Here is a 27,011-nt window from a genome sequence, read left to right as displayed (position 1 = left end):
TACTTTGAATTTGGCACTAATCCTAGTGGAGGAAAATGTAGGTGAGGATATAGAAAAAAAAGAATAAGTTGTATATTAAGAAGTATTGAAACTGGATGATGAGTACACAGGGTTTATTACACTATTCTGCATATTTGAAAATTTCCTCTGTATGTATTTTACAAATTAAAATTCATAAGGCTTTTCTTCTTTAAATCAAAGAAGGAGAAATAAGGTGCTATGCAGAGAGCAGGGGATTTGTGAAAGCAGAAGTCACTAAAATAAAAGTGTTTGTATCATTGTTTCACCAATGGCTGAATCTAAAACTAGGGTTAAGGCTTTATGTTCATGATGCTCTATGATGAAGCTTTGAAAACTAATTAAAACAAATCCATAAGTTGCTAAGTATTTCTCAGAGACAGAAGCTGTGCATACTCAGCACATTACCATAAATAATAATGATGATATAGAATTCTGAGGCTATGCTACACCACTCTAGAATAAGAATTCCATCATTGTTGATTATCTGTGCTATATAAAGATGGTTCGTAGACTTACTCCACCAAGAAGCAGCAACCAACCTTTTCACATTTAACTGCTTCTTTTCTTTGTTTGCCTGAAACCAAATAGTCAGAAGAAAAGGCTTTCTTTTGTAAATTATATTTAGCAAAAATCAATTACCATATCCCCTTCAAATGAACTGAAAGTTTCCCAGAATTTAATAAACTATTACTTTTCATAGTTGGTGTGCACCCCTCAGGATTACATTCTAAATACATTCATCGCTGGGGCTCAGATTTTATGGCTTTAGACTTTTGTTTGTTTCAAGGTTATAAAGCAGTTTCTCCTTTTTCTTGATTTTAAGAATATTAAAATATCTAGAGCGTCACAATAAAAGGCACAAAGAGTTTTTGTTCACGAATTTAAAAACTAGACACTTAGCTATTTGGGTTTTTTTTTTTTTTTTTTTTTTTTTTTTGCTGCTGCTGCATTTTGGCCTCTAAAGATTATTTTCTAGGTTAGTTATAAAATGATTTTTTAAAATGTCGCTTTCAGTTACCACCCAGAACAATAAAAAGCGACATCAGTTCCCAATGGTTTGATTTGTTTTCATGGGTGTCCTCTAAGGACAGAATAACAAATCACTCCAAACCTCAAGGCAACAAAGATTTTTTGTTAGATTATAAATATCAGGAGCTAAAATATTTTTTCATTGCACAAGAATGATTAACCTTTCTTGGCTGGCACAAAATAGCTGAAAAGTAGAAATATCACTAACACCAATATAAATATAGGTTAGAATCAAATATCAGAAAAAAAATCCTAAACAATTAGTTTTTTCAGTTTTTAAACTCAATAATGTCCTGGACCATAACCTAAAGAACTGGCAAAGTATTTTGCCTTTCAGATTAGCTATTAATGTACATTTTAAATTTTTACTGTGTTTACACTTTATGTAACATACCCACTCATTTTGTATCACTTGCCTGATAGATTCCTTTCAGTTTTAGAAGTCACTTAAAATCACACTTAGGTTAATATTCCCCTATGATTCCCTACCAGTATAGCTAATAAATTTTTCTTGTAGCAATGGCAAACATACCATGATTCTTCACTTGAATATCTCCAATCATGAAATTTGAAAATATTTACTGAGTACCTATCATGCAGTTGGCACTGACTTAGATACTGGGATAGATCTATAAATGAAATGAAACAAGATAGCTGCTTACATTCTGGCATTCCTGAAATGAAATACACCACTCACAACCTGTTTTACTTCATTTATTCAGTAATTAGTCACTGAGTGCCATAGGCAAAACACAGTAACTTGCCAAGTTACTTTGAGAAATTATTCTGTACATATACTGTAAACATACTATCTACAATTACCACCTGTGTTTAGTTTTCTGGTATCAACCAGATTGGGCCTAACTGCTCTGTACCATGAAAGACCTTCTGATAGGCTTTCTCCTACCCTCATCAACCATGCATTCCCTGGTCCTTTTAGTTCAGATAAAAAGCACTCAGTTTACTGTAGGCACCAGGAATTTAAAGTAAATGAGCAAACTAAGCTGAGAGAAGCAGAAGAGCATCACTACATCTCCAAGGTATATATATATATATATATATATATATATTAGGTCCCTGGCATTCTTGGGGCGGGTGGAAGGTCCTGAGGCTAGCACTGAAACCAGACCCCCTGATTTATGACCACTTGTTTCTTCCCTGCTTGTTTCCCTGCCTGATTGTTTCTCGGCTTGCAAAACAACTCAGGAACTTCCAGTTACTCAACTAGCCAGGCATGTGGACCTGTTCCCATCTGGTGATCACAGATAATCGGAGGCCAGAGACTCTCTCCCTCCCCCATGGCTTGACCCCTCCTATAAAGCCCACTACTCATTTCAGCCAAGCCGCCTCACTTTGAACCCGAGAGAGACAGCCCTGTGGTCTGGTTCTTAATAAATCTTTCTTTTCCACACGTGGCATGGTCTTTATTTGGTAGTTCCTTACATCTGGTGCTGAAACCTGGGAAAGGTTAACAGGATGTTCCAGCCTTGGGCTGGTCCCTTGGCCTTTGTGTCCTCCCTACCCCTGAACCCAGACTGCTGAATTGACCCCCTGTGCCTCCAGACTGCGGATTTCAGACCTTACTGCCTTGCTGGCTTTCCCATCCATCCTTAGCCTTTCTCTTCCACAGTTCTCCACCTGACCTACTTCTCAGACTCAGTAAATGTCACCCTCCTGCCGGGGCTACCTGCTTTGCCTGGACCAGAAGTTGTAGCTCTACACTAGGTATGCCTCTCTCCTCCTGCTGGGGTGCCCACCTCTTAGCAAGGGGATGACTGGCTAACCAGTTGGGACATTTTCTGTTGGACGGCATCCTAGGCTGGGGACACCTGCCCTTGGGAACCTGTGTGAGTGACACTCCCACTCTTTCTCACTCTCTCTCTCTCTTGTTCTCCCTCCCTGTTTTCCTTTCCTCTGCCTAGGGTGAGAGCTCAACAGCCCCTCCAGCTTACTTTGACCAAACGGCAACTGGACGATTCTGTTCTCCTTGCCTGAGTCACTTAAGGGAGGCTAGATCTTGACCTAGATCTATATTGGCCTGAAGGGTAAACTCACCAAGGCACCTGCCTTTCTCTCTCTCTCTCTCTTTCTCTCTCTCTCTCTCTCTCTCTCTCTCTCTCTCTCTCTCTCCTTCTGCAGCATTATGGGGACCTCCCACTCTACATTAGATACATCCACTGGGATGCCTTCTCTGCACCCTCCCCTTGGTCTCTAAGATGATATATAACATAAGCGACTGATTTTCACACACTCCTAGATCTTAACAATTTCTGCCATCGCAGTGGTAAGTGATCTGAGATTCCATTCGTCCAAGCTTTCCTTTCTGCTCTCAAACCTCCCTGCTCCAATCTTGTAACACTGTTCAAATCCTCCTTGCCAGTGACGACAACCCCCTCACGAAGTCTGTGTCTCTCCCTCCCACCAAACCCCCTTCAGAAGACTCTTCTCTTACTTGCGACCTCAAGGGCTCTGTCTGCCCACTTCCCAACTCCTCCCACCAGTCCTCTACATCAATCTCTTCTCCTACCCCATCCTTCCATGACTCAGACCCCCCTTCTTCCACCCCTGCTGGCTCTCCCAAACATCTGCCACCCTATTCCCCTTCTACAGTGGTTACAACTGACCCTGAGCCATCAGCTCCTCAGGAGCCAACACCGCCAGCCTTGCCCTCAGTCCCTGCTACACCCTCACCCTTCTCCTCCCACTCCCATACCTCCTCCCAAGCATGTCCAGTCCATCTCTACCCACTCCGGGAGGTGGCAGGAGCTAATGGCATTATCAGAGTTCATGTGCCGTTTTCCATGACTGATCTCTCTCAAATGGAAAAGAGACTAAACTCCTTCTCTAATGACTTAACCTCTTATATTAAAAAAATTTAAATACCTAACCCAAGCATACGATGTGACTTGGCATGAGACGCATCTTCCAAGGATGGAATAATTATTTTCAACTCTCATTTTATTTCCCAATCCTTCACTGATATTCGAAGAAAACTTAAACAGCCAGAGGATGGCCCTCAACCCCCCCAGGGAGATCTTGTGAAAATGGCATTTAAGGTATTTAATAACTGAGATGAGGCTTGAGACCAGTGAAAGGACCAGCTCTTGGTGGCTGCCCTGAGGTCACCTCCTCCAACTTCCAGACGGCTGGACAACAATGAACACCTCCAGGGGCCTGCTTCAAGTGCAACCAGATGAGACATTGGGCAGAAAAAAACTGCCCTTTACCTCACCCACTACCAGGACCCTGTCCACAATGTGGCCAGAATGGACACTGGAAGGATGACTGCCCCTCTTTGTCTCTGCAAGCTAGGTCAGTCTCCCACTCCCACTCTCAACAGAGTGAAGCCCTATGGACCTCTTGGACCTGGCAGCAGAAGACTGATGTGACCCTGAGACCTCAGCCCCCTTCAAGATCACCTTGGAGGATCCCAGGGTTACTGTCCAAGAAGCAGGTAGGCCTCAATTACCTAGTTGGTGCTACCTGACTTTTCGGGTAAGCTTTATCCTTCACAGAGCTCCATGATGGGGGTGGACAGTCTCATTCACCAGCCAAAAAGGGAAGACAGTTTTATTTAAAATTAAAATTCTTATAAAAGTTAATTTTAAAATATAAGTTACAAAGTAAACAACTGGAACGGATAGGGATAGGTATTGAATGTATTTTTGAGAAGTTAAAGGAAAAAGGAATGGTTTTTTGGATGAGAAAGGATCTTGTAAAGAAGGGTTTGTCCTAAAGATTGTTTCAAATAGGAGGGATAAGAACAAACCATCAGAAGGTTTAGTATGTTGTATGAAGGTCTGAGTAAGTTTTAAAAGTGTATAATAAAAGCTTCAGTGTGTGGTAAAGTTAAAGTTGACTATAATCTAAGAGTTGCCTAAAAGATTTTTTAAAGTCATATCAAACTAAAATCAAATTCTCTATGTCTACAAAATGACAAGGTTACCTTAATATTGTTCTGCTCTGAGTAGCATCTACAGAAAACTGTTATAGGAAAAGATTTTATCAAAGTAATTACTTGTGTTTTCTGTTGATCTTGTCAAGCTTTAAGTACTACTAAATCAGAGTTCATTTATGTATTTGCTCATGCAAAGGTCTCTTAAATGACCACCTTATAACTGTGTTCTGTGTCTATACTTTATCTAAATATGATACAAACATTTGCAGAATTATCCCACAAATGCTTCATAGCAACTAACCTGGTCAGTTTTGCCACAAGAGTTTAAAGACAGCCCTCATCTTTGTGGACAGGGCCTGAGTAGAGACTTATTAGATTGGCACTACCCAGAGGCCGCCCTTCTTCAAAATGACTTACTTCAGTGCAGAGCCACAGAGCCCCTCATCTGCTGGGTGAATGAGTCCTTTTTAAAAAAATTAAAAAAAAAACTCTCTCTCTCTTCCACTCCTACATAAGTTCTTAGTCCTCATCTGGCTCTCAATTTTCTGCCATGGATGGATTTAAAATACTGATAAGGGCAGTGGGCCTAATTCTGGGAGCATGCATACTAATTCCCTGCATCCTTACCTTGGTTGTACGATCTATTAGGTCCATACAGAGGCTACTATAGAAAGAAAAACAGCTGCACATGTAATGATGCTATGGAAATACAAACCCTCAAACCAAAAAAATGCTCTTTAACCCTAGATGCCTCCAGGACCACCTACGGGAACTCAGCAGACAGACTTCCCACCAGATGCTACTACAACCCTCTCCCAACAATTGGCCTTATCTGTAGATGAAGCATGGGAAAGACCGTCAGCCTTCGCTCCTGGGGACTTCACAAATTTTCAAATTCCAGCCAACCCCCCCCTTAATGATGCCCCCACTCAGCATGAAGTAGCTAGATTGATTGGCTCCCATAATAGCAACAAAAGGCTGGAATGTTAGGTCCCTGTCATTCTTGGGGCAGGCGGAAGTTCCTGAGGCTAGCACCGAAACCAGACTCCCTGATTTATGACCGCTTGTTTCTCCCCTGCTTGTTTCCCTGCCTGATTGTTTCTCAGTTTGCAAAACAATTCAGGAACTTCCAGTTACTCAACTAGCCAGGCATGTCCACCTGTTCCATCTGGTGATCACAGAGACTCTCTCCTTCCCCCATGGCTTGGCCCCTCCTGTAAAGCCCACTACTCATTTCAGCCAAGCCACTTCACTCTGAACCCGAGAGTGACAGCCCTGCAGTCTGGTTCCTAATAAATCTTTCTTTTCTACACATGGTGTGGTCTTTATTTGGCAGTTCCTTACTATATATATATTTCAGTACTGGGGCTTGTATGCAGGGCCTACACCTTTAGCCACTCTGCTAGCCCTTTTTTGCTAAGGGTTTTTTCGAGATAGGTCTTATGGAACTATTTGCTTAATATGGCTTTGAACCAGGATCTTCCTGATCTCTGCCTCCTGAGTAGCTAGGATTATAGATGTGAGCCACTGGTGCCTGGCCAGAAATCCATATTTTAAGGAGACAGTTACTCATTTTGAAAATTTGTCACTAACTCAAATTTTGAAACCCCTATAAATGAACCATATGAAACACATGTGAAGGCTATGAATTTGGCACCACAGTTTCAGATGTTTTTCATGTGATATATGTTTATACTTTTAATAATGATTGCAACTTTGGCATGTACTCTACCATCTCAATGTCCTTTTAAGGTAAATTGCTCAAGATTAGAATCACAGTTCTAAGCATGAGAGAACCAAACAAATATAGAGCTGATTTACTACCCTTTTTTTGTTCTAAACCCAGTTCCATTTCTGAAACCCAAGGATGAATTAATATTTGCTGGGGGGGTCATGTCATATTATTGATTAATATTATTTTACAACTAACCTATTTGCTGTCAAACTAGGTCTCACTACTGCCCCAACTGCTCCTCAAACAACATTATATAGTTCTTCTCTAGTTAGTGTTTTGAAATTTTAAATTTCACTTTTTAAGATTTTAAAGTTTATTTACCTCTCTTCTCCAGGATGTCAAGTATCTTTGTATGCTGATTTTGTTAGCAACTGTATTTTAACTATTCTTCCCATTTTTGCTTCAGCTCTGGATTAGCTTCTTATGCCATTAATGTTACACCCAGAATTAATGATAAAAATAGGGAACAGAAGAGACCCAAAGATCAAATATTCCAGTGAATTATTAGAAGCTTCTTTTATCCAGACAATTGATTCATGAAGACAGGCATTCATTCATGATCTTGCTTTTATGCTTCTTAATCACACATTCATAATGGAAGATTTTATCAAGTGCTTACTGAAATTCAGCTAGAAAGTGAGACTAGTACTGATCTGGTCTACTGGTCCTACAGGAAAAGAAAATTAATTTAGGCTGACATGCTTTTGTGTTAGTGACCATTGGATGTATATTGATGTACTCCAGATGATCATTTTCTTTTCTAAAGGCCCAGAATATGTTTTTTAATATCCATTTTAGAATTGTATCTAAGAATAAAGCACTGATTTATTCATCCATTCAACAATTATTTATTGAGTGCCAATGTTAGTCACTGGAAATATACTAGTGACAGATTAAAATGTGTTCCTTCATAGGATGTCACTAGTGTGGGGGAAGAGAAAATAAATAGTGTGAATAAATAAACAAACTATACAGAATATTTGACAGTGTCAAGTATTCAGCATAAAAATAGAATAGGTGAAGTATATAGAAAGTGTCAAAAATAAACTAAGATCAAGCTAGAAAAATTCAAAATGTTTATTGTACATAAGAAGAAAGAGTTTTAAAGCAGACTTCAAATACAAAGTTGTAAGAAATCCTGCTCAAAGCATTTATAGTGCAGCTTATAAAGCAAAAAGGATGAACTACTGAAATCTTCCTTGTGATTGGCCACTGTAAACTTACATTCTTTTAGGACAAGCAGACATGTTTAAGCTGATTTGTCTGTGGCTACATGGTTTAATTTTACCAAATCATACTGTGCTTCAAGTCATTTTGTACTTCAGTATTATAGCTCAAATTTTAGGGAAATCAAGATAACTTAAATTTTAGCTACATAACTCTAGAAGTTTAGCTTTGGTTTATCTACACTGTGACCTCCATTTTTTAAAGTAGAGGTCTGCATAATAGGAGTAATTTCAGATAAGGATGCATGGATAGCCTCTCAAAGAGAGCTAAAGAAAATAAGATTAATGTCTTGCTCTCCAAAGATATAAATCAGAAGAATTCACTTTTCTTGTCTTCTTAAAAATTGGGATTATTTAGTATTATCTCTAAAGACTTGGGCAAGTTATTAGTTTCTATGAGTCTCCACATAGAAACAGGCATGGTAATAGGGCCCAGTCAGGTAGTGATGGTGAAGACTCAATGAGATAAAGCATGCAAAGCGTTTATAACAGTGCCCAGCATATACAAGGCACATTGTCTTATGCTACGTGTTTCTATTATGCAAATAAATTCATAGAGAATTGATAAATTACACACTAACATCAACATACCATGGACAGTTTGTTGTTGATTTAGACATGATTTTTTCCAGCATATCATGTTTTCACAAAGAGCATTGAAATGCAAGCGCACCACGAAAGTGACTTTCCCTCTGGGGAGGAATGTGGTATTGTACATGATGTATTTTTACCTCACATGCTTCAATTTGCCTCACTTTGGCTACATATTTTATGTTGGAAAATTCTACTGCATGCAACATCTGTTTTTCGTGTGTGTTGTGTTCTTGCTTTGTATCTTTAATTGTAGTTAGTGATCATAGCTCAAAGGTTTCCTGACGCCATTCAATTTACGCCAGGTTTTTGTTTTTTTTTAATTCATTTATTCACATGTGCATACATTGTTTGGGCCATTTCTTCCCCCTACCCCCTGCCCCCACCCCCTCCCTCTCCCCGCCACCTCCCTTGCTTCCAGGCAGAAACTGTTCTGCCCTTTTTTCCAATTTTGTTGAAGAGAAGACATAAGCAATAATAAGAAAGATACAGCATTTTTGAGTTAAAGATAGCTACACAGATTCCTAGCATTGTTTTTGAGAAAGAGATTTTTTTCACCTAACTTCACTTACACTTTCCCATGTTTATTTTACGCTTTCTGGTCAGAGTACATTATCCTTGGGAACAAGTCCATTTTAGTTCCATATATCCTTTTAATATGTGCCATGAATAAGTTAAAGGATTTCTGATAGACACTGATGATAAGGCTGCAGATGAAAAGAATATTACAATTGCTTAATGTCTAATTTCAAAATTATGTATGAAGCGAACAATTATATTTTTATACTTAAGTTGCCAGAAGTATTTAAGAAAGCAATAAGGACAAACTTTTACCATCCTGGGTCCTCACTGGGAGGATCAAAGACAGAGACTATTGGGTTGGGGTAGTATTAAGTTTAAAATGCTAAATTCACGCTTCTAAATGTAAATGTGCTCAATATTGGATAAATTCCTTTATTTTCTACATTAATAGAGAAGCATCCAAATCACTAGATCCTAACCTCACTAGGTCTTAAGCTGACTAACAGATTTATTAGTCATGACTAAATACTAATAAATTATTTGAACTGATAATACCAATTTATCAGCAATTAAAGCCCCAAGTTTATAGTCATCCATAATATTTTCTTCATTTCTAAACATAATTTATTCAAAAGTAGATTTGACATGACAAAAAAGTTGCCATATGGTAAAAGCTATATAATTTTCTCTTTGGCATGAAGTGTTTGTAAAAATATGTTGAAATGTCATATTCTTTTTAAATATTATGATATAGATTGAATGTTTTTCTATAATCTAATATGGCTAAGTAATGTATAAATTTGAGGTTAATTTTAGTTCTAAATTATTTTATTTTAATCAATTTTATAGATGACGGTGATTTCTCAAAACCTCATAGTAAACACTAGTATTAGTGTTATTATTAGTATTATCTATAATAATTTCAAACTAAAACCTTTTAGTACCATCTCTGTTACATCAACAATGAGCAGAAGTGTGCTCTGGATGACACAGAGACCATTATATGCAGGGCAATTGCTTCCAGCTGAACGGCATCATTTCACAGGAGAAATTTATCCCAATCTGTGCTGTTTTTCAGGAGTGGACTGGTGCAAACACAGTGCTAATGAAGACAAGATTGTAATTCTGCTTCCTGACCAGTGTCTGCTAGCTTCACTGAAGGAAACAGTTCTGCAAACACAAAAGGCTCCATTAGTTTCAGCAGTTGTCTCACAAAAGATGCCATTTTTCACAGGGAATTCTAAACACAAGAAGGTAGACAGCAGCTCCTAACAGGCCAGCATCTTTATGACAGAGGGATGGAGCCAGAAGGGAAAGAAGAGGTATGTTCTGCTGACGTCTGTGCCAATAACTCTTCTTTGTTTGAATATCTAGTGGTATGAGAGGAGAAGACCAAGTGCAGGATTTAGCCTGTGGCAGGACTTTGCTAACATCTGCCCTAGACCATGACTATATAAGAGCAAATAATGCTTGGGGGAAAAACAAAGGCCTGGTTCAAAATGGAGTTTTATTCAGGAGGGCCAGGAAACACAGCACAGCTTCTAGAAGTTGTTGTAACAATGTTTGTTCCTGTATATCTCTTAATTTTATGACAAACAGACTATATCACACCAGATTTGTATTAGGGTTTGTCTTTTCCAATCATATTATATGGATGTAGTGATGCCCTTTTATCTAGAGAAGATGCATATCTTCAAGATCCCCTGTGAATACCTGGAACTATAGATAGTACCAAACACTATTTATAGACAGTTTTTTCCCTATAAATACATGCCTATGATAAAATTTTATTTATAAATTAGATGCATGAGGTTAGCAATAATAAAATAGAAATAATTATAATAAAATACCGTAATAAGTTATTTAAAATTTAAGACTTATTTGTTTCTGGAATTTTTCATTTAATATTTTCAGACCAGTTGACCATAAGTAACTGAAATCTAGAAAGGTAAAGCTTTCTAGATAAGGGAGGTGGTCACTGTATACAAATCAGGAGTCTGTGCTCAAGTCATTGACCCACACATTAGCACAACATTCTGATGCTGTGCCTTTTGCAGTTTGGTATTTGTGATAGAGATGGTCTGGCTCACAAAGGTGAAAATAGTAATATCAGGCCTTTTACAAAAAAAAATTTCAGAACTCTGGTCTGGTACATGAAACAGCATCAGAACAGAATTTAAAGAAGCAGATTCCTAATCATCCAAAACATTAATTACAGCATTTTAAAAAATGGTTACTCTGATGAATAGGTTTAGCTACTTTAGACTCACGGCCAAGAAGAAATTAGGTAGTAGAAAAACAAAGGCTTAGATAATAAAAATACACATGAGATCTGTAGATCTTCAGACTACTGATGCTTACAGCCACTAACCCAGTCATCACTAAGACAAGGGTGCAGGAAGGGAGCATTAATACAAATTTGACTATGAGGTAGAAACATCTGTGAGTGCTGATGCACCACTAAGAGTTCTCAGGAAAAGATATATAAATAAAGCATACTATATACAAAGAAGTCACATTAAAAAATGTTCCCTTATCCATGCATTAGGTGCATTCTTGATCAAAATCTTTAAAAGAAACTAGTTGAATTTTAAAGGGAATAATGATAAGGAAAGAAACTACCCTTCCCACCAAGACTGCATGAATGTATGTTTTTCTTTCAATATTTCTTTAGAATACTACTCTAAATTTCTCCTTTTTTAATCAAGAAAACTGACTTTTCCTAAACATGACTTTAAATGATTTCACTTTATTCTATTCAAAATATTTCAATGGAAAATGAAAGTACAATGTGACTTTATAAGATAGCTAAGATTTCAGACTGAAATAATTATCAGTATGAGGAAAGATGAGATGGTTGAAGGATTCAGAAAAATTTGACTTCTATCAGTGGTTCTCAGACAGGAGCATTGATGATTCCAATTCCCTCTAAATTTAAAGAAGATCACTACACAGCCAAAGAAGAGACTATTCTGCAGCAAAAATCAAAGATGACAGAGCATCCCCCTTTTTTTTTGACCTACATGGGTGCCACAAATGCCATAGACAGCCTTAAAGCCTGCTGATTTCCAAGGTGTGGAGGATCCCTCTTTAGGAAAACATCATATTCCCAAGCAATTAAAGTCTAGATTGATGAAATAAATGGAAAGAAAATAGAATTCCATGAAAACAAGAGAGTTCCAATGCATGTCAGAAGCTATTACAATGATCTGCCCATTCCTATTCCAGCCAGACTTTTTTTTCCACCTTGAGGTCAAGATCTGCCCACATACTGAGTCCAGTTTCCACTATTGGATATAGTAATTTTTAGAATTTGATTCAAAATCTTCACAAAATATCACATTTCTCTCTCTTATGGTCAGCATTACCATTTGCCTAAACATGCTTTCAGTATCTAACTCTTGATTTCTAGCCTAGATCCCTAATTTTTGATATCTGACTTCCTAAGATTCTACATCTGATTTGTATACACAGGAGTTTCCTGGCCCTTACTTTTTGAACCACATAGGATCCTGACTTACTTTCTGGTTACAGTCTTCATCATCACCATACATTCCCGTATCACTGTGAGCCCTGATCTCAAACTTCCACCTGTACCAAGACTAGTATCTTTTGACCAAGAACTAATCTCTTATATCTACCTTCTCCAAATTTTTAGCTTTACTTGCCCTGACTATGTAAGCACTAATTTCTGATTATAACCTGGCACTGATATGATGAGCTCACAGTTGGTTTCAATAGCTAACTGCTAACCTGTCAAGTATATCATGAACACATTGCAGCTACTTGCTGAGTACCACTTTGGGTACTTCATATCCATGGATCTGTACAATTGACATCAGGATCTAGTACTATATGTGTCATGTTTACTATGTTACAAGCAGAAAACAAGAAGCCCCAAAGTAAAGCAATTTGCCCTCAGTCACACTATTAGCAAAAGTTAATAAATCCGTTTGCCTGAATATTAAAATCTCTATGAGAGACTGTTACATGGGTGATCCTTAGTAAATACTATTTCTTGGCATTCCTACCCTTATGTAGTCCTTTCCATGAAGATTCTGCTTAGTCATATGACTTGTTTTGGTCAAGAGGACACTACAGAGTATGCTGATGCACACAGTTTTGAAAAGTGCTCATGCTGGGCAGGCCTTGTTTTTGTTTTTTTTTTAAAAAAACAACTGCTATTAGAGTTGGCCACCATTTCAAGTTTGACCAGGCCAAATCTGTCATACTATAGGAAAGTTCAAGCTGATTCCATATAGCTCAAGGCCATATAGAAAGTCTTAGAGGTACCAGATATATGAGTGAATCCTTTTTCTACCTTCATACCAGATTCAAACGTAACCAGGTAGGTTACAAAATCAATACCATGTTGAGTAAGTAAGCAAAAGAACTATTCAACAACTCATATACATGAAAAATAAGAATTTGTTTTGAAACACAAAGTCTAACTCAGGACTTGATAGCTTGGAAAATAACATTCTCAACCTCACAGATAGCAAAAGTTTCTCAGAGCAGGAAATGGCCTTTGATCAAGTGCAGATTGTGTCTAGTAAAATATGGTTTTAGAGTAAATATCGAGTCAAGGATGCAATAAGATACCTCTTAAAACCCTTATAAGAAGAGTCTTTACTCCCATTTCCTGCATGGGTAGTAGGAAATGCTTCTATATTTTTCCCTATTTCTTCTCACTTTTATCCTATTATGCTAAATTTCTTTCCTAATAACTTTGCTACCATTTTCACTAAACAAAAAACCCTTGTAAGATACACTTAGCTAGGAGACAAGAATCTCTAAAAAATTTTAGAGGTATTGCTTCATAATATTATGTCTTAGCCTAAAATAAGAACATGTCTGTCTTGAAGAGACTTGAGGGAATAGCTTTTCCTTAAGGGAATAATCAGATACATAGGAAAACCACAACGTTTTTAAAGGAGATGTACCATTTTGAACTAAAAGAGTGGAAGGAAAAAAATGAAAAGATTCTGGGCTTTCAAATTTCACTGGCATAAAAAAAATCTGAAAAGTCTATTCTATTTGTAAATATGGGACATTTCTAATGGAAAAGGATGACTTGGAGGACAGAGCCAAGATCTACTGAAAACATGGAATGAGAACTGGGCCCTTTTCAAGCATCCTTAGCTCCTTTATTTGGGGGAATTCATAACATGTTACCAGCTGTTCTCTAAGTTGCTATGAAACAGTGATTGCTATGTACCTCCCATTTCTCCCTGTTGTTAAGGATACAACAATCCCTGTCCCATCTATGTAAGTTTGTGATGGGTGCATCATTTTAGTTACAAATTTCTTTTTTTTTCTTTATTTGTATATTCATATGTGCATACATTGTTTGGGTCATTTCTCTCCCCTGTCCCCATCCCTCTTCCCCCACCCCCCTTGCTTCCAGTTAGAACCTGTTCTGCTGTTTTCTCCAATTTTGTTGAAGAGAAGACACAGCAATAATAAGAATGACAAAGTGGTTTTGCTAGTTGAGATAAGGATAGCTATACAGAGAGATTCCTAGCATTGCTGATCAAAGGAAGCTACATGAAGAATCTAAACTTCAGACATACCTAATTTAGATGATATGACCCTAGACTTTGAATGTGAGCATAACATAAAAACACTTTCAGGAAAGAGAGATGAAGTGCTGGGGTCAGAGGGAAGACTGATAGCAAGTCTCCAACTATCCTCCTCATCCAGGCCTACAAGTGCTGTTCCTTACACCACGACAAAGATTCTACTTTCCTTCCCCTTGATCATGAAGTAGATCTGTAACTTGCTTCAACCAATAGATATAATAGTAATAACATCCTGGGTCTTCTGAGCCAGGCCTGACAGATTCTACTTCCTCTCTCTGGTAAAGCCAGCAGCTATACTATAAAGAATCATTAATTAAACTACTGAATAAAGATGAACCACATGGAGATTTTGACAGTTAATATTGTGTAAACTTGTGTACACTGTGGCACCCATGTATTTGGTCAAACACATGTGGATGCTACTGAGAAGGTAATGTTCAGATTGAATTAACATCTAATCAGTAGACTTGAGTGAAAACAGACACACCTCCATAATATGAGTAAGCTTCACCAAAAGGTTGAAGGCCATAAGAAAAAATAATTAAAGTCCCCAAAGGAAGAGAGGATTCCGTCAGTAGACAGCCTTCAGACTTCTCCCTTCTTCTCCAGCTTGCCAGTGGTCCATCCTGCAGACATTGAACTTACCACTCCACAATCATGTGAGCCAATTCCTTAAAATATCACTCTCTCTTTCTCTCTCTCACACATATACACTCACATCTTATTGCTTCTTGCTTCTGTTTCTCTAGAGAACACTATGAGAGAGAGAGAGAGAGAGAGAGAACCACGAAGATCTGATCTGGCCCAACAAATCATGAAGAAGAAATAAATTATCTTTAAGTCACTAAATTTGGAATTTGGGGATTATTACATAATCCCTTAGTTCATTTATATAACACTAAGTAAATGAAGCTTCTTTCTTCCATCTACTTTCTCTAATTCTAGGCATTTGCTCTGAGAGTAGTCCAAGCTCAGCCTGCAACTGAGTATTTTCTAAGCTCTAATCAGTTAAACCCTAATTCCTTTAAATCAACTATTTGCATTCATGTTTGCCCTCTGTATAAAAATGATTTGAGGATTTTTACAGGTAAACTAGCTATTTAGTCTTATAGCTTCAGCCTTCACTTAGCGACCTATTTAGAAAAATAGGAAAGGGAGAAAATTCATATAGAGGTACTCAACAAGGAAAACAAAAGCTTAGTGCTTCTACACAAAACCCCATGGACCCCTAGAGGCTGTAAGTCACAATAAACTCAGAAATGGAGTCATTGGAATGCAAGAAGGACTGCTGCAGATGTTACCAAGTCACTTGATGACATGCAACAAGAATAGCTGGACACAACCTTACATCCCAAGAGAACATTATTTGTGAATGGCCATAGTCAGAGAAGCCTTTGAAAACTCAAGAATAATGGGGTCAATTGAATCCTGCCTATCACTATTTAAGGGAAATGTCACGCTGCAGCTACTTTGGGTCCCAGGCTCAGAGCAGCGATAGTGCTCTAACATGTGGCAAACAACAAAAGTGGTGGTAGACTGCTGTGCAAAGCTGCTCAGAGTAAGAATTCGCTGTAATTTTGAGCATGTGATTCATCTGTCAGTGCAAAAAATAATATATTTGAGGGTATGTTTGTTTATGTAAAGAGTGCAAATTTAATCCCCTCATTAGCATACTTGAGTGAAAAGCTGAAGTGGAATTTTGAGTCAATTTCCTAGAAGTCTATTATAAGTGCAAGAGTACTGTACAGAGCAAGCATGCTTGATATTAACTTTTCTCCAGTCTCAACATTGTTCTTCCTCTCCTAAGAAAAAAAAGCAGGAGTACATTTTCTATAATGTTTCCTGCTGGAATATTCCAAGTTCCTCAGTAAGGAGCATGTATTAACAGTAAATAGTGTATATTTTTGTATAATTAATAGGACCAAGTGTCTCTCCTCTTTACCCATGGTGCTGTATTAATGGTTACTGTTTTTCTAGCTGTGGTGGTGTCAAAGATTCCAGTTTAGATATTTAGAATCAGCTGTCATCCAGTTGTGGGGTCAGTCAAAAGTTCCAGCTTAGATATCTAGGGTCAGGATGGAACACCTTGAAGAGTCATTTTGGTAGCTTCATTTTCCCTGAAAAGAGTTAACTTAGAAAATAGCATAAAAAGTTTCTCTGATAAACTCTTCTGCAATCCCTACTATCTCCTCAACTTCCCCGCAATCCTTTCAGTAACAATAAAGTCACAGTGTTCATTGAATTCCTATAACTTGAAAAATATTGCAGTAGGAGAAATGGCAAATTAATCAAAGATATGAAGCATTCTTAAACTCAAGAATTTTATAATCTTTCAGACAGGATCTTAAAATGTTTTCCTTTAATCATAATCCAATAAAAATTGTGCAAATCAATTTTGCTGTAACTTTCTGCAATACTTACCTCTGTCTATTGTAGATATCAGTGAAGCTCTTGGGAAGTCCCAGCTCAGCCTAAGCAGTTATAGTCCCTCATTCCATTTCAGTGTCTTCCTTCTCAGTCTGTGCTCCCAGACTCTCAATAGGAATGAGAAGCTAACAGCCTCCACTATTAGCATGTTCCTTTGCCTATGCTGTTCATTAATTACTTACTTCCACCTTAGTTGACTCCCTATCACATACTCTACAGTGACTACTCCAATTTATTCCATTCTCTTTAAATTCGTCTTTTGTTTCTCTGGTCCTTTAATTAGTAAAGCATTTCTTTCAGTACCAAGTGGAAAAGATTAAGTTGTCTTATCCTCCCTCTTCTCTATGCAAAAAAGCATGAAATCCCCCTGTATCTTCCCATCTTTCTTCCTCCTTCTGATGTTGATTCCTCAATAAACTAAGAATCTCATCCCTCCCTAGACCAGCTTAGGACACTGATGCTCCATTGCATATCCCTTTCTCTCTAGCACGGGGAGGTAGAATCATAAAGTGGTGAAGTGTGGGTCTGGATCTATACCTCCTGCTCTAAATCCTGGTGTGATTACTTGTTTGTGCAGCCTCTCCAGGCCTTGTCTCCTCGTTCAAAATATGCATAATATGGCAAGACATCTCATGGGTGTTTTAGGAAGATTAAGTTAGCTAAGCATTTAGGACTCTACCGGGTGCAAGTAAGCACTCAGATGATAGTAGCTGCATACTACTCTTAGCCTTCCTTAAATTCGTTCTCTGCTGTTAGTGCTTTCTTAAGTCCTCCATATTCGTTAGTTTCTGTGCTATTTTTTCTTTCTTATTTCAATGTAAAGCTTCTTTTGAAAGAGTGCTTTAAATTTACTGTGGAATTTGCTCATACCTGCCTGATTCAACTCTCGGTAATTTCAGCTACAGCCCCGGTACCAATAATTTCCTAGATTTCAGCTCCAAAGTCCTAATTTCTGTTCTTACCTTTCTTCACCAGCTACTGCTGTCTTTTAGACCTTTTGTTTCCATACCCACATCACTTTTCTCTTCTTACTTTTAGACTTCTTTGTTTCTCTGGGTCTTTTCCTCTTTTCCACTCGCAAATCGGGGTACTCTCTGAGGTCTGGCTCTACTCTTTCTATGTATCTGCTTCTCACACTGGGAGCGCCACAACTGCTCGGGGTACAAAACACATCCGCAGTCTTGGGATAAACAACATGTGCTTGACCATCCTGGGCATTCATCCTCTTAGCATATTTGGTTAAAATGTCCTAAGAAGCAAGCATAATCATGCTATCGCAGGTCATTAAAATGTATTTTTAACTCTTTAAGCAGAATATATTCACATGCACTGCAAAATGGGAAAATATGGTACTTTAAATTTATTGTGAATGAGTGTCACTATCACAATAAGCAAATCAAACTGAAGTTATGCGTTGCTGTTGTCGCACATGGGACCAACAACTCCTAACACAGGGCTAGGACTAGTGCTTCTCTGAAGAAGCGGGTCATTTTTTTTTTTTAAAACATGAATATGTTCTTACAAATTAGTATGTTTTCCTATAAACTAGTGTGCGTTCTACAAACCAGAACTTTTATTTCATTGTTTATTGGCACATTCACACAGCACACAACCATTGCCTCCCAAAAAATGGTTCAACTTCCTGCCACAAATGTACTGGACTATTGCTCTATTTACAAACATGAAACTATGTTTAGTTACACTTCCCATTGAAGCTACTCTGAAAATAACAAGTCTAGAGAACTGTGTCACTATATGTTGTTTCAAAGATGTATTTATTTAAAATCATAGTTTCAATTAGGAACATTGAGAAGTGGTTACAAGCAGTTAGGTTTGGAGCAAAAGCCCTAAGTAAGTAGTGCAAATGCATATGAGAAATTAAGAACAACTTTGAAGCATGGGGTGAATCACAGGGATTTTGGTTCAAATCACCATAGCACAGCCCCTAAGCAAGGGACTCCGTAGGAGCAATCCAGTTTCCTTGAAGATTTGCAAGATGTACTTTGGCACTCATTTAAAATTCAGGTTTTGATTAGGCATGGTGGTACAGCTGTTCATGAAGCAGAAACGGGAAGATCAGGAGTTTGAGGCCAGCCAGGCAAAGTTAGTGAGATCCTACTGCAAAAAATTAAAAAACAAAATGGCTGGAGGTGTGACTTCAGTGGAAGAGCACCTGCCTAGCAGGCACAAGGTCCTGGGTTCAATCCCCAGTACTGCAAAAATAAATCAATAAATGAATAAATACTATATATGATAACATATATGTAAGTATCAAAATAGATGTCACACTGTATGTATTATAAAATATATACCACACATATATATCATTTTATGTATATATATATATATATATATATATATATATATATATGATAAAGTGAACCTAGCTAACTTGACATCTTTTAAAAGAAAAAAAATCTGGGAAAAAGTTCCACAAAAACATATTATTGAATATATAAATTTCAAACAATTTTGAAAACAGTTTGAAGTTAAAAGGTAAGAGTGAAATTTTGTCTATGAGCAATGCTTCAAAAGCAGAAGCAAAATGAAGTTAAAAACAAAATTATTTGAGGCATTTTCAAGGTTAGTTTCAGAAGCACCATGAGAGATGAAACTCCTCAGACAAGGACAGTTTTGTAGAGCCCAGAGTGGCAGGTGAGATTGTACCTGTTCTGATTCAATTAAGATGACAACAAATATTTTCTCAGGTCAAAGCATCAAAGAATAACCAAGAGTCTGAAGACAATTTGAATTTTTTACCTAACATTAGAATGAAAATAACAAATTATTTTTACTTTGACTACACATATAAAGTAGTCTGCCTAGGTGTTTTATTTAACAAAGTACTTGAAGTTAATTTAAGACTTGTGAAAATCAACTTAAGTTGGGTGTTTTCTGTCAAAGGATTTAATCAGTAACACCGCTGTTACAAATTTTAGTCTCACTAATTTGCTTCCCATACACTTGCTTCATGGACTCTGCTTAATTTAATAAAAGTTTCTATTAAAAACAAATGGTTGTTATCCTCAGCTGGGCTGGTCAAGAATTCTGCTAGATGCCCTGGTTCTGGAGCTGATAACCAAAGACAGTTATTGCTTCCCTGAACTTTTAAACTTTTTTGTTCCCAAAGCCCCCTCCTAACCTGTCCCCTTTCTAATTAGCCCACCACGTAGACTGTGAGCCCAAAACCTGCCCAATCCAGGGGCAGGAGAGAGACAGCATGGCATAAGATAAACCCCTGTGGACTTCTGCCTTGCATGCGTGCCTCCCAGACTTCCCGGTGTGCACTCTTCTACAGAAGTAAATTTTGTCTTGCCTATTGACTTCTGAGTAGTGTCGTCTCTTTCATGACACCCCAATATCTTAAAGATATTTCTAACATACTGGTGAAGAAAACTTCATATAACATTAATTAGAAAAAAATGTTGAACTCAAATCTATGTTAAGCAAAACACTGGAAGCATTAGAATGCATTAAAGGCACTATGTCCCTGACTACTATAGCAACAAATGCTTTTATCCATTCATCCAAAAATAGTTTTAAGTTCCTACTGTACCAACCATTATGCTTGATCCTGAGAATTCAACACTGAATAAAGCAGACATGGTCTTAATCTTACAGTGTTTACATTTGCCAAGAGGCTGCTCCAAAGAGTGGCTTTTTTTTTTCATTTTTCTCAGCATATAATTTAATAGATATAAATATCAACATATAATTCAACAATAATTTAATAGAACTGGAAAAACTTGCAAGAACAATATTGTGAATATTCATTATTTCAGCTAAAATTATATATAATGACAAAAAACTTAGAAGACATATAGTATTGCCTAGATGTATTCTTATAATAGAATTCATGGTTGGAATTTTCTACATCAACCATAAATTAGGCTGTTTCCATGTGAATAACAAAGACAGCATGATAAAATGTGGTAGAAGCCCTAAATATTATGAGTTAAATTATTTTTCACACTTATAACCTTGGGGGTGTCCATTTAGCAGATTTTTCATCCAAAGTCTGAACACTCATTCAACTATTGAAAGGTAAAATTGTTGTGATGATTTTTATGGAGGGTGAAAACATTCTAACATGAAATGGAAGTTGGAGATTGAATGAAGATATCAAAATGTGAATAATTTGAGGCTCAACTCATTTTCATGTGACAAAAGTAACTGTATTAGTCACAAGATAAAGATCATTATGCATATTTCTTCACTGAAAAAAAGTATTTTCCAACTATTTCCATTGGATTTTAGAAAAAAAAAAAAACACCTAACCACTAGATCAGAGACTCTTTTGATCCAGCACTGGACAAGTAGACAAGTGTACCATTGAGTTAGCAAGAAGATGAATACATTGATGTTTTTGGCAATATTAGCCTGGCAACATGGCAGATCTCTTCTATTTGTGATTCAGGCCTTTTTCTTGAATGGCATCCCCCATACTCAACTCAAAATATCTTTAAAAATTACTTCCAGAGTGCCCACATGTATCTAGGAATTTGGATTCTAAGAATATAATCATGCCAAGACAAGGAGAAAATGGACAGTTATACTGATGTTAATATATTTATTAGCTGTCTTTAATTCAGTCCAGTTACACACAAAAGTGACAAACTTAGTGAACAAAACCAGGGGGTCATCTTTTGATCATCTTTCTACCAACACCCACAGGAATCTTTCAGCCCTCCCTTCAGTTGTTTTCCCACCTTTACTTCCACCCCCATACACCAGGCAGAGGCAGGGTTTAATCTTCTTGCTTAAAACCCTCAATGATTTTCTGTGGAATTTAAAATAAAATCTATTTCTTACATGTCTGCCAAGCCTCTGCTCACTATTTCAAATTCATTCTGCACCATGCTTCCAAGCCTCCTGTTTGTTCTCTATATCACCTCCATCATACCTAAAGGTGTTTATACATGCATTTTTTTTTTTTTGCCCAGATGATTTGTCTCCCAGCTCTTTGCACAACTGTATCCTCCTTCTTAGTCAAAGCTCAATTGAAAGGTTGTCGCTTCAGAAAAGTTTCTTTGACCACACACTCACTATTCTTGATTCACTACTTTTATTCCCTCATGGTACTTATTTTCTAAACTATCTCCTCCATTATTGATTACTTGTCTACTGTCCGCCTCCCTTTCACTGGACTGTAAGCTCCATGAAAGGCTTAGCCAGTTTCAGTCACCGGCATATTGCTAGTGCCTGGAATGATATCCTGTATGTGCAAGGAACTCAAAAGATTTGCTGATGAAATAAATGAATCTAAATACAGCATAACCTTGACCAGCAATGAATGAACCAAGCATAAATTTCAGTGTGACTAGGCCATGAAGTGGAAAGAAGAATCTATATTTTAAAAATAAAATGTAAGACACTACAGAAATATTGAATTTTGGATTATGCCACTAAATAATCTGGACTGAACCTTTGGTTTCCTTTGGTGTTCTAGGTATGTGAATGAGTTGGAAAATTCTGAATCTCTCTGCCTTTTACTTTATTCTTAATATCATCATGTCCTCTCATGGTCTCAACTTTCATTCACTTCTGAAAAGAGGCCCTTAAATATTTCTCTATCTTGTTCCTTTTCCACTTCCTCACTTCTAGATGATTTCTTCAGTTTCTACTCAGACACCTCAGCCTATCTGCCAAACATATCATCAGTCATTAGAGCTGGGCTTCTTCCTCTGCTCCTTATCTTTACTAGGCTCCAGCCTTCTAGCTCTCTCTGCCACTTTCCTCTATCTTTTGTGTGTCTTCCCTTCCCCTCAACACATACTTTTACAATATTCTCCTAATTTGTCCCTTTGTTTTGACAGCCACTGCTAAGATTAGAGCTCATTTACTACTTTCCCAAACTACAGTAAAATTTTTAAATTGGGCTTCCCCAGTATAATTGTTCCATCCCTCCATCCATCTCTAAATCACAACTTTGTTCATTTAATTCCCCAACTCAAAATCTTCCATGGTTGCCACAGACCACCGAAAGTAATCCCAGTCTGTTAATGTAGAAATAAATCCATTCTGTGATATGCTAATTAATATTTCTGGTTTTTATTTCTCTACTGACCTTTTCTTATACAATCCTTTGCCTTAAGAGTGCTCCATGAATATTCTACAAACAGCATATGCATTTTTCACCTCTGGTGTTTAATCTCAATATTATCTCTTCCCAATATGCCCTTCCCATAATTTCTGCACTCTGAGAACTCAGTATATATGGATCTGATGAATAAATAAGCCTTGTTTGTCTTTCATGGACAAGCCTAGGGCAACTTTGATCTCCCCCATCTATTGTAAATTATAGTTCTGTTTTAGTGTATTGAGCACGCTCTGCCTTCCAGCATAACTAGTTCATTACCTTTCTGTCCTCCCTACTGGACTGAAAATTTTATTATAGCTAGGAATACTGTTAATTGATTATGAATTCTTCTATAGCTGGGTGTGTTGTTTCATTCCTATAACCCCAGCACTAGGAAGGCTGAAGCAGAAGGATTGTGAGTTTGAGCTCAGATTGAGCTACATAATGAGTTCAAGGCCATCCTGGTATATATAGCAAATTACTTCAAAACGCAAAAAAAGAACAACTATATCACCAATTAGGTAGAGAGTGGGTGATTGTGGAAGTCAGGATGAAGGTAAAGTTTGTGGCGTGGTAGTGGAGACAGAGATGATGTGATGGATGGGCTAAATTGTGTATGTGGTGGTCGGTAGCACATAGTCCTAGCACTACCTTCAGTAGAAGTTTTTATAATGTGGATTATATATTCCATTTTGGGGGGAATTAAAATCACCAATCAACCCACGTGTATGCACCAGTGACTATAAATGCAGGCTATATAGTCATTACTAATCATCACTCATTAATGCCAAAAGCCCTTGGTTGAAACATTTGACAACAGTTAGCAGCAATCAATTTAATTAATCTCCATGTCCTAAAATCCTAATCATACAGAATTTCTCTCAATAACTATGACCCACATACAGAAAAGATTGGTTAATATGCAGGATCAGTAGACTGAAAACTGTAAAGTAGATATTTGTAGTATAACATTTATTCTTACACTCAGATAAGAATTGTGCGGTCATGTTCTGAAGTCAGTATAAATCAAACTTTAAACAGCTACTTATTTTAAAATAAACATATTCCATATCAAATTTTATTCATTGATAATGCTGTATCTTAAAATTGAAAGCTTTTGTTAAAAATGAGCATAAAACAATGTAGAACATGCAAATTAGTAAGCAATTTATTGCCCTTAAATTTTATATCTAAAAGAGAGAATATTGCCTACCACTCAGTAATATATACCTTCTTGACATCATTGGCACCTATGAAATTTATCTGGGGAGAAGGTTAAGAGAATTAACCAACCATGACTCAAGAAAATCTGCTTCATTCTATAGATACCAGGATAAGACTTTTGATTTAACAAACATTATTAACAAAAATGTGAAAGGTCTTTCATGTGGCAAGTAGATTTTAAAGGAAATGAAACATGACAGAGGCTATTTGCTTCCCTTTTTTTCACCACCACATCAGTTCCCAGCATATCCTGCCATTGTAAAGTAAATCAGAACACGGGCCAGGAAAACACTGTGCCAAAAAAAAAAAAAAAATTGCTGGATCTAAATGCAAGCCTGCAGGCTACCCTGGAACAGAACAGCAGCGCCAAATAGCATGAGGATAATTTACGTGCTTCCTCCTCTAAATCTGAGTTTGAGTCAAAACTAAAGTAGATTTCAGGCAGTTACCCTGTCTTATGAAAAAAAATGTATTTATGCTTATTACTATTACTTAAATCAATCTTTTTACCTGCTGCCAAACCAATGAGCTTTTTACTGGAATTCCACACTTTAAAAATTGCAATGAAAATAGTACGAATATTTAATTACTGAAATTAAGCAGATAGCATAGGAGAGAAAGATTACTGAAAGAGATTGAGTGAGAGAGGGAAGGAAGAAGAAAGATTGAGAGAGAGAGAGAGAGAGAATCACATTCACTACAGGTTAAAATAATGAATTTTTTAGACCATAGAGATAATGGTCAAATCTAATATAATTACATATATAGGAAATATTATGCAATAGACTTAGTAAAATTGAAGAATATTATAAGTAGGAATAATACATAATCACCTTTGTTTTCTAGCTATTATCTTCAGCAATTATAAGAGAATACTTTATTATCAACTGGCTAGTAAAACATAATAAATTATAAATTATCTTTTAATAAGCTTTGCAAATAGAAGACTTTGGTAACTCAGAGAAATACAATAAAATCTTATTATAGGTTAGACTACCTCTAAGAAAAATGATAAGCTTGATGAAGATAGTTACAAATGGAATTTATGGCTCACTAGAGAGAGTATAAATTTAATTCTCTTTACACTGTGGTAAATTGACATTTATCCATTTAATTTGATCAATGTATATAGTCATACTAAATAATTCAGGCTTTTTGCTATGATTTAAGTTGACTGCATAATTTCTACTTCTCCATTATGCTCATATCTGTAGATTTACAATGTTAATTTTTAACTTCTCTGTTTGACATCCTTAAAACACTATTTTCTGAGCCATTCCATTACTAAACATGGCAAGAATTTACATGTACTCATTTATTCTAAATGGAGAGGGTGCTCACTCCAGTGATACAATAATTTGGTGTAATGTTAAGCACACTGTGAAATTTGGAATTATATAGACATGTATTCGAATCCTATTCCTCACAAGCAGATTACTAAACCTTGCTGAGTTGGTTTCTCGAAGTATAAAATGGGGGATAATTTAGTGGATAAGGTTGTTGTGAGAATTAAATGAAAAAAACATACATATATACATATAAGAAGGGCCTGCCATAAAACTTCCCACTGACTGGTTGTTAAATATTTGTTATTTCTTCCCTTTAGTTACTCTTCTTGTGTTCTTTTAGGTGAGGAGGTAAAGCAAAAGATATTGCATAAGCTTGGGAAACACTGTTGCTGTTCAGAAATCCTCAGAAAGAGAAACTGAATTCATCCTTGAAATCCATATGCACCCTTTGAAGAACTGCAGCTCATCTTCCTGCAAAATCTTCATCTTTTGAGATATGTTATGAAAATAATACAATCTTATGCACATCTGACAAGGGGTTGAATCCAGAATATATAAGAAACTCCAAACACTTAATAGTAAAACAACAAATAACCCAATTAAAAAGTGGGTGATAGACTTAAAGAGACTTTTCTCAATTCAAGAAATAGAAGCAGCCAACATGTTCATGAAAAACTGCTCAACATCATTAATCATCAGAGGAATGAAATCATAACCAGAGTGGGAAATCTTGCATTTGGTACAGTAAGGATGGAAATGGAGATTATTATGTTAAGCCAAGTAAGTCAGGTGCCTCATGATCTTGCTCATATTTGGAATCTAAAAATGTTGCTCTCACACAAGTTGATAATAGAATGGTGGCTACCAGAGGCCAGGGAGAGTAGGAGTGAGGAATGGATGGTGAAAAGTTGATCAGTGGCTACTAAGTTATAATAAGACATAAGCAAGAAGCTCTGCGGTACAATATGGTGGCTATAGAAAACAATATGTACTACACATTTTAAAAAGTTAGAAGAAAGGATTTTGAATGTCTTCTTTACCACAAAGAGATGATCAATGTTTGTGGACATAAATAAATGTTTGATTTGGTTGCAACACTATGCAATGCATACATGTTACGAACATTACATAGTGTCTCCATTCATATGTATAGATTGTATTTTTTATGTGTCAGTTCAAAAATGGAGATTTGAAAACTACCGAACCCTTGAATAAACAGATGAGTGTAACAAGGGCACATACACAAACCCACTGAACTGTAAAATATAAATGCAATTTAAAAAATACACAATCTATCAAAAAGAAAATAACATGGCTTCACTCTGTGGAAAAGCCATGGTTGTCACCACCAAATAAAATATCTTTGCATGAAGCAACTAGCTACCCTG

General features: G+C 36.8%; 1 protein-coding gene and 1 long non-coding RNA gene across 7 annotated transcripts in view; one reads left to right on the top strand and one right to left on the bottom strand.

Annotated features, from left to right (window-relative positions):
- Pde4d (phosphodiesterase 4D) overlaps nucleotides 1-27,011 on the bottom strand; it is a 1,369,518-nt gene that overhangs the window by 886,465 nt on the left and 456,042 nt on the right. The window lies entirely within an intron of this gene.
- Nucleotides 2,000-6,260, top strand: LOC109695957 (uncharacterized). Its single transcript, XR_002213270.2, has 3 exons — nucleotides 2,000-2,090; nucleotides 4,391-4,504; nucleotides 5,696-6,260. It is a non-coding gene; the product is annotated as an uncharacterized lncRNA (long non-coding RNA).

Source organism: Castor canadensis, chromosome 6, assembly GCF_047511655.1.
Source record: "Castor canadensis chromosome 6, mCasCan1.hap1v2, whole genome shotgun sequence".
Classification (NCBI taxonomy): domain Eukaryota; kingdom Metazoa; phylum Chordata; class Mammalia; order Rodentia; family Castoridae; genus Castor; species Castor canadensis.
The sequence above is the reverse complement of the archived record's forward strand: the minus strand, read 5'-3'. Positions and strand labels throughout refer to the sequence as shown.